A 13384-nucleotide genomic window follows, 5' to 3' on the forward strand; every position below is an offset into this window, starting at 1 on the left:
TGGATGGTGAATCCAATGGCTTAGAACAGAGCATTGATGATGAGTTGGGTATTCCTTCTATTGTTACACCTGGAGTAAGAAAGGCCAGGGATGTTTTGAGAGCACCTGGGAGTGAACCTACTTTGCGCAGGTCTACCAGAGCTAGGTATCCATACTCAGGTATGTGAAGTCCACATTGCAGTATGGACTACTTTATGAGACTAGGGTTCAGATACAGTTGCATGGATACACTGATGCTGATTGGGCTGGTAGTATTTCTGATAGACGATCTACCAGTGGATATGTGTTCTCTTTTGGGAGTGCTGCAGTCACTTGGAGCAGCAAGAAACAGCCTACAGTTGCCTTGTCGAGCACAGAGGCTGAGTACAGGGGCACAGCAATGGCTGCATGTGAGGTAGCTTGGTTGCATAAGCTACTTTATGATATGCATCAGCCTACAGATGGGCCAGTTGTCATTTATTGTGACAACTTGAGTAGTATACACTTGGCAAATAACCCAGTCTATCATGCTAGAACAGAGCACATTGAGGTGCATTATCACTATGTGCGGGAGAGGGTTTTACTAGGTCTTATTGATCTAGTTTATGTCAGCACAGAGGGTCAGGTAGCTGACATATTTACGAAGGCATTGGGCGTAGAGAAGCTGCGCAAGTTCAGAGACCTACTTGGTGTGCAGGAATTGGGATTGAGCTCGAGGGGGAGTGTTGAGATATCGAGCTCCACTCGTGATATGCCAGGGTGACCGTTGTGCATTTATGTCACCGACTTGTTAGCTGCAGATGCGGTTGGTACACCGCCCATGAATAATAGCTAGATGACAGCTATCCTTATCTACTCTAGTTCATGGCTCAGTTAGTATGCCACCTTAGTTAGTTGGGTTTGGTTTGAAACCCATATATAGGGTTCTTCTATTTCTTTGTACCAGAGTTCTTTTTGGTTTACACAACTAAGAAGAGGAAAGCTGTTTTCAGCCTCCACCTGTGTGTGTATTCCCCCATTGTGCAAGCAAGAAAGCTACAAGTGAGACTGCTTCCTTCTCTCCCACAATCTTGATACTTTTATCTTAAGTAGCTCTCCTTTGTCTGTGTGGTTGAATAGCCATTTGAGGGACTCATGGCTCTTGTTGGGCACTTGATTTGCACCTATCCACTATAGATCATTCTTAGATTGAATGCTTTAAACCTTTCCTTATGATAATAAATCCCTTCCATATTGCAAAGACTTGTTCATAAGTGCAATCCTTATATGGTACATTCTTTGGTGTTTTAATGTTTGTGTCTCATCTAGTTTCAATACAAATACAAGTCTGCACTTTATATTCTCTATAGTCATAGCATAAGCATAGCCATTGCAACCTGCATGCTCTTTAGATCCACCCATACATTGTTGAATTCATTATACTTAAAAACCAACATACCTATTTTCTTTCCCTTTGTAAAATGCATCAAATGCTTGATATAATTTTAGACACATAGGAACTTTGTGATTGTTATGTTTTTCCTTTGCCTCTCTTCTACAATCATATATGGTCTAGGAAAAACTAAACCACTCTGACAATCTTGATGAAGGCTTTTCACCACCACCTTGTTAATTTCTCTATACTCTTGTCTCCTGATTGAAGCATTATCATATACTTCCAAAACTTCCCCTACTTCAACTATGTTTTGAAAATCCTTACTTAGCTCATTCCACACATATTTTTGTAGAGAGATTGAAGTTGGATTCTGTAACAAATTGATAATGTCCTCTTTACATAGAGAGATTGAAGCTGGTCTCTGTAGAAAATCCTTTCTTAGCTCCTTCCACACATCTTTTTGTAGAGAGATTGAAGCTAGGTTCTATAGCAAATCCTTGCTCAGCTCCTTTCTCATATCTTTCTGTAAAGATATTGAAGCCAATATCTGTAGCAAATTGATAATATCCTAATTGTTTTTTTTGTGCAATTAGCCTCATGAAATGGAGATTCGTGAAGTCAATACTTGTCATATTCTTTTTTATTCTTTGCTCAAAGCCCTCGCCTTTTGGTACCAAATTATCAAGGCTTTTGAAATGCCTTCGGCTGGAACCTAAAACCAACTGATGTTAGTGAGACTTTCAATTTTTTCACTTGATCCTTTTGTGATTTATTTTCCTCCTTGAGCTTCTCTCCTTCATTTGTAAAACTCTCTAAATACCTCAACCAATCTATTTGTGCATTGTTTATCCTTTGCCTCCCAAAGAAGAATGGTTGTGATAAAGTGATTGCCTCAAATTGTCAACCTCACTTACATCTTAAGACTCAAAATTATTAAAATATCCCAACAAGCCATCCTTTCCATCTCCAATAAACATGATTGTGTTGTGAAGAGTCCATAATATGGGTGGTTGACTTGTTAATTGATTTGTTGGATATAAGCCTCCAAATACCCATGGATCAATGCACATCTTGCCTTTATCCCTCAATCTTCTGACATTAACTTCATGGCAAAGCACCTTATGGTTTTTTCATCTCCATGTGGAATATTCTTCTTCCACACCAATATGAATATGAATCCTATTTTTCATTGGAACTTCATCCATGTTTCTCGAAAGCAAAATAGAGTGAAAGACTTGTAACATTGAAAGACATAGTTACAAGTGACTTCTTGAACTAATGCAAGTGCAAATGCAAATAGAAATCAATGTAGCATTCCAATGACATTAACAAATTCCTTATTTTATCTAATAAAATTGGCACACTAAGGCTTTTGCTAATAGAGCATGAGAATGTATGAAAATTAAAAGAGAAATAATAATAAAGAAGATAAAGTGATGTCATAATGAAAATGACTTCTCAATCTCTTATAATTAGCATATTAATTACCTTCATAACTTTCTTGCTTCTTTTAATTCAATTGACATGGCAAATGTGTTCTAATAGAGTATACAAATATAGAGAAGGAGCAAGAGTAATATTACATAAGAATGAAGGTAAGGAAAGATATCCATTACCATGAAAATGACTTCTAAAACCATTAAAATATTAATATCTCAAATACCTTTATCAACCTTGTTTCTTCTTCTAATAGAGTATGTGAAATGATATCTCAAGCCTTTTCTAATGGCACATACAAACACAAAGAAGGAGAATGCTAACAAGAGGAGAAAGGAAATGAAATTGTAAAGAAAACAACAAAAGAATATACAGAACCTAGAAAAGTGAAAGAATTAGAAAAGATTTAGTTCAAAAACAAAATGTAGTTAGAACTTGAAAAATTGGTATGTGGAGGTCTTTATCAAATGTCTTGGGAGATGTGGTGTCATTGTCAACGTCTTAGTCAAAATATTTGGATATGAGGTTATTAAACACAAAATTAAAAGAAAGAGAGAGAAAAGAGAAAGTTGCCATAATTATTTAATGCTGATTTAGCCTAAAATTAGAGAAAAATGAGAAATTGATAAGCCATCATTCTTTTCCTATTTTTATTTAGTTAGGATGCGATTAAGAACTAAGCCATATCTTTATAAGGTCATTTTGGCCTCAAAATTGACCCTAATGATTAAGTTTTAGGATATAGATACAGTTATGTAGAAAGAAATGGATGAGTTTGCATGCTTCAGTATCATGTTGACACTCTCAAAGTTTGTTTATTTTAAAGTAAAAGATACATTAGGTGGTGCATTTTGTATATAGAAAAAACTATTTAATTTTTATGAAAAGAAAAGTGCTATATTGTAGGTTTGTTGGTCAAAAAGACTCATTGATCTTCATATGGAGAAACAGACTTCTATGTCCAACCATCTCAATGACTCTAATACATACACGTGTAGTTAAGCACATGCAACTGTTGGTTAGATAAGGTTAGAGGCAACACCATGGTCCTTCCCCCAAAAGTACACATGATGAATATATATTAAATATTAGTTTTAGTTAGAGTTAGATTAGATGGATATTAATTAGAGTTAGATAAATATTAATGATTAGATATTAATTAGATATTGCAATTGGAAGATATTAAGTAGATATTCGTATTGGTGAATTAGTTGGTTATTATTAATTATTGGACTAATTATTAATTATCAATTAATTAAAAATGTTACTTATATTAAATATTAGATTAATTATATCATTAGATTGGATAATTAATTTGATAAGATTATATTAATTAAATCAAAATAATTAAAATTGTGAATAGACTATTAAAATATCATTACATTAATTAATTAAATTTAATAGATAAAAATTAGTTCAATTCGATTCATTAATTCATTAGATTTGTTAATTGGCTTCATAAAATTATGCTAGTGATTAGTTTAATTGGTTTCATAAGATTATGTTAGTGTAGTTAATTTAGGTACTAATTAGTTAATTAATTTCATAAGATTACATCAATTCAATCAAACTAATTAATTATTAGTTTACAATAATTTCATTACATAAATTAATTCATTAAATTAAATTAAATTGAATTAATTCATCAGATTAGTTTAAATAATTAGACTAGTTTGATTACATTATAATTCATTAGATTTGTTAATTGACTTCTTAAGATAATTAAGTTGGTGTAGTTAATTTATGTACTAAGAAGTTATTAAATTTTAGCAATAATTTTATAATAAAAAATTAATATTTTTAAGTGATTTTTAAAACTATTTAGTTAGAGTATTTAATAAATTTTATTATTACTATTAGTATAAATATAATGTAATAAGTTGGAAAGAATAGTGGCTTAATGTGAAAATAATAGTAATACCATGTCACACTAACATAGGTATAAAAGGAGAGGACATGTCATTTTTCTCATCGTTTGACACATGATTAATACATTAATGTCCTTCTCCTCATTACCTTGCTCTCAGCTTCAATGGCTTCTTACTTATTTTTGTCTTCTCTCTCCTATTCTAGTATTTCTCTCTCCTCGTCACTCTCTTTCTCTCACTTTTGCACTCCTTCTCTCTCTTTTGTAGTCTTCTCTCTCCTCTTTGTATCTCTCTAGTTCACTTCTTGATAACTGGTATTAGAGCATTGGTCTTTGATCCATTTTTCTTCCATTCCAGTCTAAATTTTCACCATAAAAACCAATTTTAGACAAGCGCTACATGTATAAGACATGGCCACTGAGTGGCAGTGATTTGCAGGACATCTATAGTTAGATGAAGACTATATCTGGAGATCTTTGGGGATAGATATGGTGGTGAAAGGTTAAAATAGCAGGTCATCATCAAATTTCCATGCAATTTTGAGGTAACTTGGTCAAATGGGAGTTAACCGAGCTTAGAAGGGAAATAAATTGTGGTTACTTTTCAAGAGAGACATCTCTTTCCTCTTTCTTCAAGCTTTGGTCAAGCTTCCATGGAGTTTTCAGCAAACATTTTCTTCTCCTTCATTGATCTTTGCTCCTCTTTAAAAATGGCATGCATAATGGCCTTCTAGGCATAAAATCCAACATGTACAATACCATCTTCTGGACTGTGTGGATATCCACATGTGCAAGAAGGCAACCTAAAACTTGCACTTAATTTCCAACCCTATTTTTCAGCAAATCTTCAGCTCATTGACAGCATTGATGCTTCTAATTAATGATCATTGGCATTGTTTACTTCGAGTCTCTGATGTTTGGACTCCCAAATGAAGCTCTATTTCTCATCTTTTTGCTCTCCTGAAACCCTAGTATAACAGTGTATGGACAGGTATGAAAGCTTAAACTCAAGCTTTCATTTCTCATCAATTTCTTAAAGATTCTTTATCATTTCAGCCCGTGGAATCATTTCGGTAAAGGATTCTTGAAGAAATTGCAAGGATTGAGCACGAATGGCCAAAGATTAAAGCTTAAGAGCTTCTATGGAGTCAACATTTGGGGGAAACGGGTTTAATGCTTCAATCTTAAGCATCTAAAGCTTCAAGATTGATTCCAAGCATTGAATACACAAGCTTTGAAGATTATTTTGGCAACATTGGACTACCAAAGGCTTCATCAAGCATTTGGGAATTAATCAAACTCTTCATCAATCATATCAAAGGTACTCTTCTTCAATTTTTAATCTCTCTCATCCATCCATTTTCTAAGCTTTATCCAATTGATTGAGATATTAAAGAATTGTATAATTTCCATAAAATCTTAGCCAACCATTGCTTAAATAAGCACATTCATGTAATGCAATGTTTCCTTGATGCATATTGTTGAGAAATGACAAATGATGTATGCTTTGGGAAGAGATGTCCTGAATCCCATATACATAGTGAGAAGAGTGGAACAACCCAACTTCTATAAAGCATTGTACTTGACAATGGAATGAATACAATATCATGATGCTTTGTACTTTCACTTAGTACCTTGTTAGTGTCAGTTCATTACACAAGATTGTTTTTACTAAGTCCAAGCTAATCTATCTTGGAACCTAATTCACTTGTGCAACAGTTGGTCAATGTTAACATGAATCTTGTCTTTATCTTTCATCCTCCATAACTCCTGCCATGCTCTAGATTCATGTTTTAACATGGTATCAGAGCTTAGTTGGGCATGGAACTACTCCTCCAGCTTCGTTTCACTCTTATCTAGCTCAACTTGAGCTCAGTCCAACCGGTCTAGAACCCCATCTCCTACTCCTTCTCACTGCCCTGCTTGGCAGCCATAGCCAGACTGCACCTACCTTTAGTTGAGCACTTAGATCCAATCATACAGGTGATTTTAGCTCAAGGTGTCTTCTAGGAAACTCTTCGTCTGCTCCTAGTGCAGCTTCCTATCACATCAAAGTGTGACGTGGTTCACCTTGGAGCTTGACATTACAAGAATTCGACCTCATTGCCTTGTTTGTGCCCGTTCTTTGTTGTACTGCTATCGTCACCCATACAGTCTGCCATTTCACCTAAGAGCATAGGGAAATTCAAGCTCACCATATGGGCCATCTTCTCACCAAATATCTCATTGAATGGTCCACGTAGCAAGTTGCTACAACTGAATACTCAGTCGCCTATCAAACACTAGAAGCACGAAGCCATAGCCACAAGCACCAATGCTCTATTTTTTCTTCATTTTCTCACTCGAATGTTTGTCACCTTGATCTAAGTCAGAACTCAGTCTCTAGCAGAGACTTCAGCAAGAGGAAGGTTTGAGAAGCCTAAGCATCAACATTCAAGACATAGTATCTATTGAGATATCGAGCTCCACTCATGATATGCCAGGGTGACCGTTATGCATTTATGTCACCGACTTGTCAGTTGCAGATGCGGTTGGTACACCGCCCATGAATAATAGCTAGATGACAGTTATCCTTATCTACTCTAGTTCGTGGCTCAATTAGTATGCCACCTTAGTTAGTTGAGTTTGGTTTGAAACCCATATATAGGGTTCTTCTATTTCTATGTACTTGAGTTCTTTTTTGGCTTACACAACTAAGAAGAGAAAAACTGTTTTCAGCCTCCACCCTTGTGTGTATTCCCCCATTGTGCAAGCAAGAAAGCTACAAGTGAGACTCCTTCCTTCTCTCCCACAATCTTGACATGGTATCAGAGCCTTGTTCGTGGTAAGGAGCTCAAGAAAGCAAACCAAGTTCGCGGTGTTCTGGTAAGAGAACTAGTATTGCTTTTGTTTTTTGAGTTTGGGAGCAAGTCTCTGCAGGTAGCACAGCCGAAAAGTGCAAGAGTGCATTGTCTCAGATTGAGACGCCCTTCGCGGTGTAGCACGAGGATAGTATATGCTGCGGGAATGGGCTTTAGCCCTTGGTTGCTCTGTTTTTTTGATTTGAGGCCATTTCGGGGCCTGTTTTGGAGGTGGAAGTTTTCTGCATGCACTAATGAAAAGGCCCTGTTTTATGCTGTGCGACCACTGTTCTACAGGTCGGTGAAAAGTTACTGTAGAAATTGCATCATATGCCTGTGCACAGAGACATTGGGAGTTACAGAATCATCCGTGTTGCCTGTTGATGAAAAATCGTCACTAGGAAGTGACTGTGTGGTCAAATACCACTTTTGTCAGTTTTGCAGATTTGCCCTTGTGAGGCTGAAGCTGTGTTCTTTGCAGTGACAGAATTTTTTGCAGTGTTCTGTAATGGCGTCTGATTCTCTTTCACAGATTGTCATTGAAAAGCTTGACAAGAATAACTTCCAAGCATGGAAGTTTAGAATGACGAATTTCCTTATGAAAAAGAAAAGTGAAGTTTTTGGGCATTTCAAAACTCTTAAAGCTATGGTTGAAAAAGAAACAGGCCTGCAAATAAAATACCTAAGGTCAGATGGAGGGGGAGAGCACCTCTCAAATGAGTTTACAAGGTTCCTGCAGGAGCATGGCATAAAGCAGCAATATTCATGCAGTCATATCCCACAATAAAATGGAATTGCAGAAAGGAAAAACAGGCATATTGGAGAGGTATCTCGTGCCATGCTCAATGAAAAAGACCTGCCAGATTTTTATTGGGCTGAGGCAGTTGCTACAGCAGTCTACATAATGAACAGGACTCCCACTGCAGCAATACATGGCATGACTCTAGAGGAGAGGTATACTGGTAGGAAACCAGATATTTCTCATTTGAAAATTTTTGGTTGCATTGCCTATGTTCATGTGCCAGATGAGTTGAGATCCAAGTTGGATCCAAAAGCTGAGAAGTGCATCTTTATTGGTTACTCTCTGCAGCAAAAAGGGTATAGATGCTATAACCCTTCTACTCGTAAGTTTACAGTGAGTAGAGATGTTGTTTTTGATGAGATGAGTAGCTGGTATAAACCAGTAAATGTGATTGATAATGTAGATGCACAAAATGGTAATGTTGCACAGAATTCACAGCAGCAGTCACAAGATATTAGTGGACCTAGAGCATCCTCTAGTAGTGGTTCACATTCTTCGCCATGGGCAGGTAGATTGAGATCAGGAGAATCTTCTCAAAGCAATGCAGATAGTGGTATGCAGGTATCACGAAAAGGAAAAGAGAAGGTAGATCAGCCCATGTTTGATGTGAGTGCAGGTCACTCTTATGTGGATGGTGAATCCAATGGCTCAGAACAGAGCATTCATGATGAGTTGGGTATTCCTTCTATTGTTACACCTGGAGTAAGGAAGACCAGGGATGTTTTGAGAGAACCTGGGAGTGAACCTACTTTGCGCAGGTCTACTAGAGCTAGGTATCCTATGGATAGGCTAAAATATGATGGATTTACAGCCATTCACTATGCATATATGGTCAAAGTGATACAGGAACCAGAGCCCACTTCTTTTGAGCAAGCCATGGGAAAAGAAAAATGGGAGAAAGCCATGGATGAAGAAATGGATGCCTTGGAAGCAAATGCAACATGGGAATTGGTACCTTTGCCTAAAGATAAGAATGCAATTGGTTGTAAGTGGGTTTATAAGGTGAAGCACAATGTAGATGGTACTGTGAACAGATACAAGGCAAGATTAGTAGTCAAGGGGTATGCACAAACATATGGCATTGATTATGAAGAAACATTCAGTCCGGTTGCAAGGATGGCAGCTGTAAGAGCAGTCATTGCTATGGCTGCATCAAAAGAATGGTCTTTACATGAGATGGATGTAAAGAATGCCTTCTTGCATGGTGATTTGCAAGAAGAGGTCTAGATGGAGCAGCCACCAGGTTATGTGCATGCTGTTCATCTTGAGTTTGTTTGCAGGTTGAAGAAAGCCTTGTATGGCTTGAAGCAAGCACCTAGAGCATGGTCTGACAAGATAGGACATTATCTTGTCACTATTGGCTTTCAGATTTCCAAGGCAGTTTTCTCACTTTATGTGAGAAAAACAAAGAAAGGTATTATGTTGCTTGTCATTTATGTTGATGATCTGATTATCATAGGTGATAGTGGTGAAGATATCCTTCATGTGAAAATGCTATTGAAGCAGAAGTTTGAGATGAAGGATTTGCGAGAGCTGCGTTATTTCTTGGGCATTGAGGTGATTAGATCACCAAGTGGGATATGGCTCTTGTAGAGGCAGTATGGATTGGACATGCTGTCCAAATATGGGATGACAGGCTGTAAGCCTATTTCAGTTCCTTTGGAGTAGAATGTGAAGCTGAGCGCAGATGTAGGTGAGCTTCTGGAAGACCCTACTATGTACAGACGCATAGTAGGAAGTTTGATTTATATGACTATTACCAGGCCAGATTTGAGCTATGCTGTTGGATTGGTAAGTCATTTTATGCAGGCTCCAAGGAAACCGCATTTGGATGCAGCTAGACGCATACTCAGGTATGTGAAGTCCACATTGCAGTATGGACTACTTTATGAGACTAGGGTTCAGATACAGTTGCATGGATACACTGATGCTGATTGGGCTGGTAGTATTTCTGATAGACGATCTACCAGTGGATATGTGTTCTCTTTTGGGAGTGCTGCAGTCACTTGGAGCAGCAAGAAACAGCCTGCAGTTGCCTTTCGAGCACAGAGGCTGAGTACAGGGGCACAACAATGGCTGCGTGTGAGGTAGCTGGTTGCATAAGCTACTTTATGATATGCATCAGCCTACAGATAGGCCAGTTGTCATTTATTGTGACAACATGAGTAGTATAGACTTGGAAAATAACCCAGTCTATCATGCTAGAACAAAGGACATTGAGGTGCATTATCGCTATGTGCGGGAGAGGGTTTTACTAGGTCTCATTGATCTAGTTTATGTCAGCACAGAGGATCAGGTAGCTGACATATTCACGAAGGCATTGGGCGCAGTGAAGCTATGCAAGTTCAGAGACCTGCTTGGTATGCAGGAATTGGGATTGAGCTCGAGGGGGAGTATTGAGATATCGAGCTCCACTCTGATATGCCAGGATGACCGTTGTGCATTTATGTCACCAACTTGTCAGTTGTAGATGCGGTTGGTACACCGCCCATGAATAATAGCTAGATGACAGCTATCCTTATCTACTCTAGTTCATGGCTCAATTAGTATGCCACCTTAGTTAGTTGAGTTTGGTTTGAAACCCATATATAGGGTTCTTCTATTTCTATGTACTTGAGTTCTTTTTTGGCTTACACAATTAAGAAGAGGAAAATTGTTTTCAGCCTCTACCCTTGTGTGTATTTCCCCATTGTGCAAGCAAGAAAGCTACAAGTGAGACTCCTTCCTTCTCTCCCACAATCTTGACACTATCTAAGGTCTTCATTCAAAACATAGTATTTATTGATACTCAAATAATGCTCTTGGCACTTAAATCTTTAGCTTACTCAAGAGTAACTCACCTTCTGATTCCTACTTTGAAGATTATTCTCAGTTTGTGTAATGATTTAAAGTCACAATGATCAAATCCCTTGTAAATCTCAATCTTCTTGTAAAAGGATAGACATTGCCCAAGAATTCTCGTGGTAAGACCTCCTACTAAGATGATTGAATTAGAGTAGATAGCAAAGTTTAATGGTGAAGGTTTTCACACCTAGAAGGAGAAAACCATGTACCATCTCATGAGGAAAGATCTCTAGGATCTCTTTGAAGAAGATGATGCAGATGACAAGAAAGAAGATGCTAAAGAGGAAGATGCTATAGAGAAGACCAGCCTAAAACAAAGGCATGGAAGAACATGAACAACAAAGCTCTAGGTATTATTGCATGGGGTTTATCAAATGATGTATTACACCATATCTTAGGCATTAGGGATGCAAAGAAGGCATGGGAAGAACTTGACAAGATCTTTGGTACACAAGCAAAGAACTCGAAGGTAAATTTACTTATGCAGCTTTATAAGTTGGATGTAAAAGACAATTCATCTATGACTATACACATCAATAAGTTCAAGAGCCTTAAAACTTAGCTAGCAACTCTTAAAAAGAACATTGATAAGGATGAGGCAATAGTAGTGCTACTTGCCAATGTTAATCATGAACCATATGAAAACCTTGTTTCAACACTAAGTAATGTTCCCAATCTCTCACTTAAAGATATTGGGTACTCTCTTCTTGATGAAGAGAACAAATAGAAGAATAAGAATGCAAAAGATGGTATTCCATCATCTAGGGAAAATCTCCTATACACCAAGGAAGCTACTAGACCCAAAGGAAGAGGTCAAGGATTCAACACTGACAACAAAAATCGGATGACATGTCATTATTGTGGTAAAACTGGCCACATCCAATGAATGTTTCCACAAGAAAAGAGCATAATAGATGCAGAATGATCACCACCAGAACCAATTCATGAATGAAGAAGAAGAAGATGCTTCCACTATCATCAACAACTCTGATATATTATTCTAAAAGAATTTTCATTGTATCTTTCATATGTTTTTTCCCTTAATGAATTTGCTATGTAAAAACTCCTACCAAAGATGTAAAGTTTCAAGCTTTAACTTGACTAGGTAGACTATGCACTAGTCTCCTGGGCCATGACATCATCATGAAGGGGGGGCAAAAGCTAGCAATGGTAGAGACTCATCACTTGAGGGGAGTGTTGAGAATGCTCTAGGAAGAGATGTCCCGAATCCCATATGCACAGTGAGGAGAGTGGAACAACCCAACTTCTATAAAGCATTGTACTTGACAATGGAATGAATACAATATCATGATGCTTTGTACTTTTACTTAGTACCTTGTCAGTGTTAGTTCATTACACAAGATTGTTTTTATGAGTCCAAGCTAATCTATCTTGGAACCTAATTCACTTGTGCAAGAGTTGGTCTCTCTTTGTCTATGTTAACATGAATCTTGTCTTCATGTTTCATCCTCCATAACTCTTGCCATGCTCTAGATCCGTGTTTTAACACATATTGGATCTAATCAATGAATTAGAAGCTTCAAACTGAAAAGTCTAGCATTGCATTTAATCGGATTGATTAAGCCCATTGATTGATTGATAAGATTGCTTACTCTAGTCCATTTATTTTTCTGATGATTGTTCATTCATGGCAAAATATATCATAAACCCATTGTAAAAGGGTAAGTCAACAGTGAGTCACTACTTGGTAAGACCCTCTTCCCATCCATTTTACCAAAATTTCAATTCTCTTACATTTCATGAAAAGAGTTGAATGGATATTTTAGTAATGCATCTCATGCTGATTGATTAGAGTAGTATGCTACTGCCATGTTGATATTCCCATTGAGGAAAAAGGTGGATGCCGAGGGAAATAGTGAGACAAAAGAGAGATGACCCTCCCTTATTATTAAAGATCCCAAAGGGGTGCAATCAACTGACCCGGAGGGAACTTTTTCCACCTTCCGGTGCTTCAGATCTCGTGTAGGAAGCATGTCTTGCCATTTTATCCCTCACACAGGTACAACAACAGGACACTAGGAGACATATACAGGTCTTTACAAGTACCAACTTCATGTACTGAAGTCTAGGTGTAGGTACTATAGGGGGCCATGGGTTTTATTCAGCCTCCTATAGGGTTTGGTAGCCATTTGGGACCACCATTTTACTCTTACAGGTAGAAATAGGGTATTTACAAGTTGATGTTATTTATGTCCTAAACCTATTATGATGTGCTATAG

Source organism: Lygodium microphyllum, chromosome 17, assembly GCF_053477565.2.
Source record: "Lygodium microphyllum isolate KBCC chromosome 17, Lygodium_microphyllum_v1.1.10, whole genome shotgun sequence".
Classification (NCBI taxonomy): Eukaryota; Viridiplantae; Streptophyta; class Polypodiopsida; order Schizaeales; family Lygodiaceae; genus Lygodium; species Lygodium microphyllum.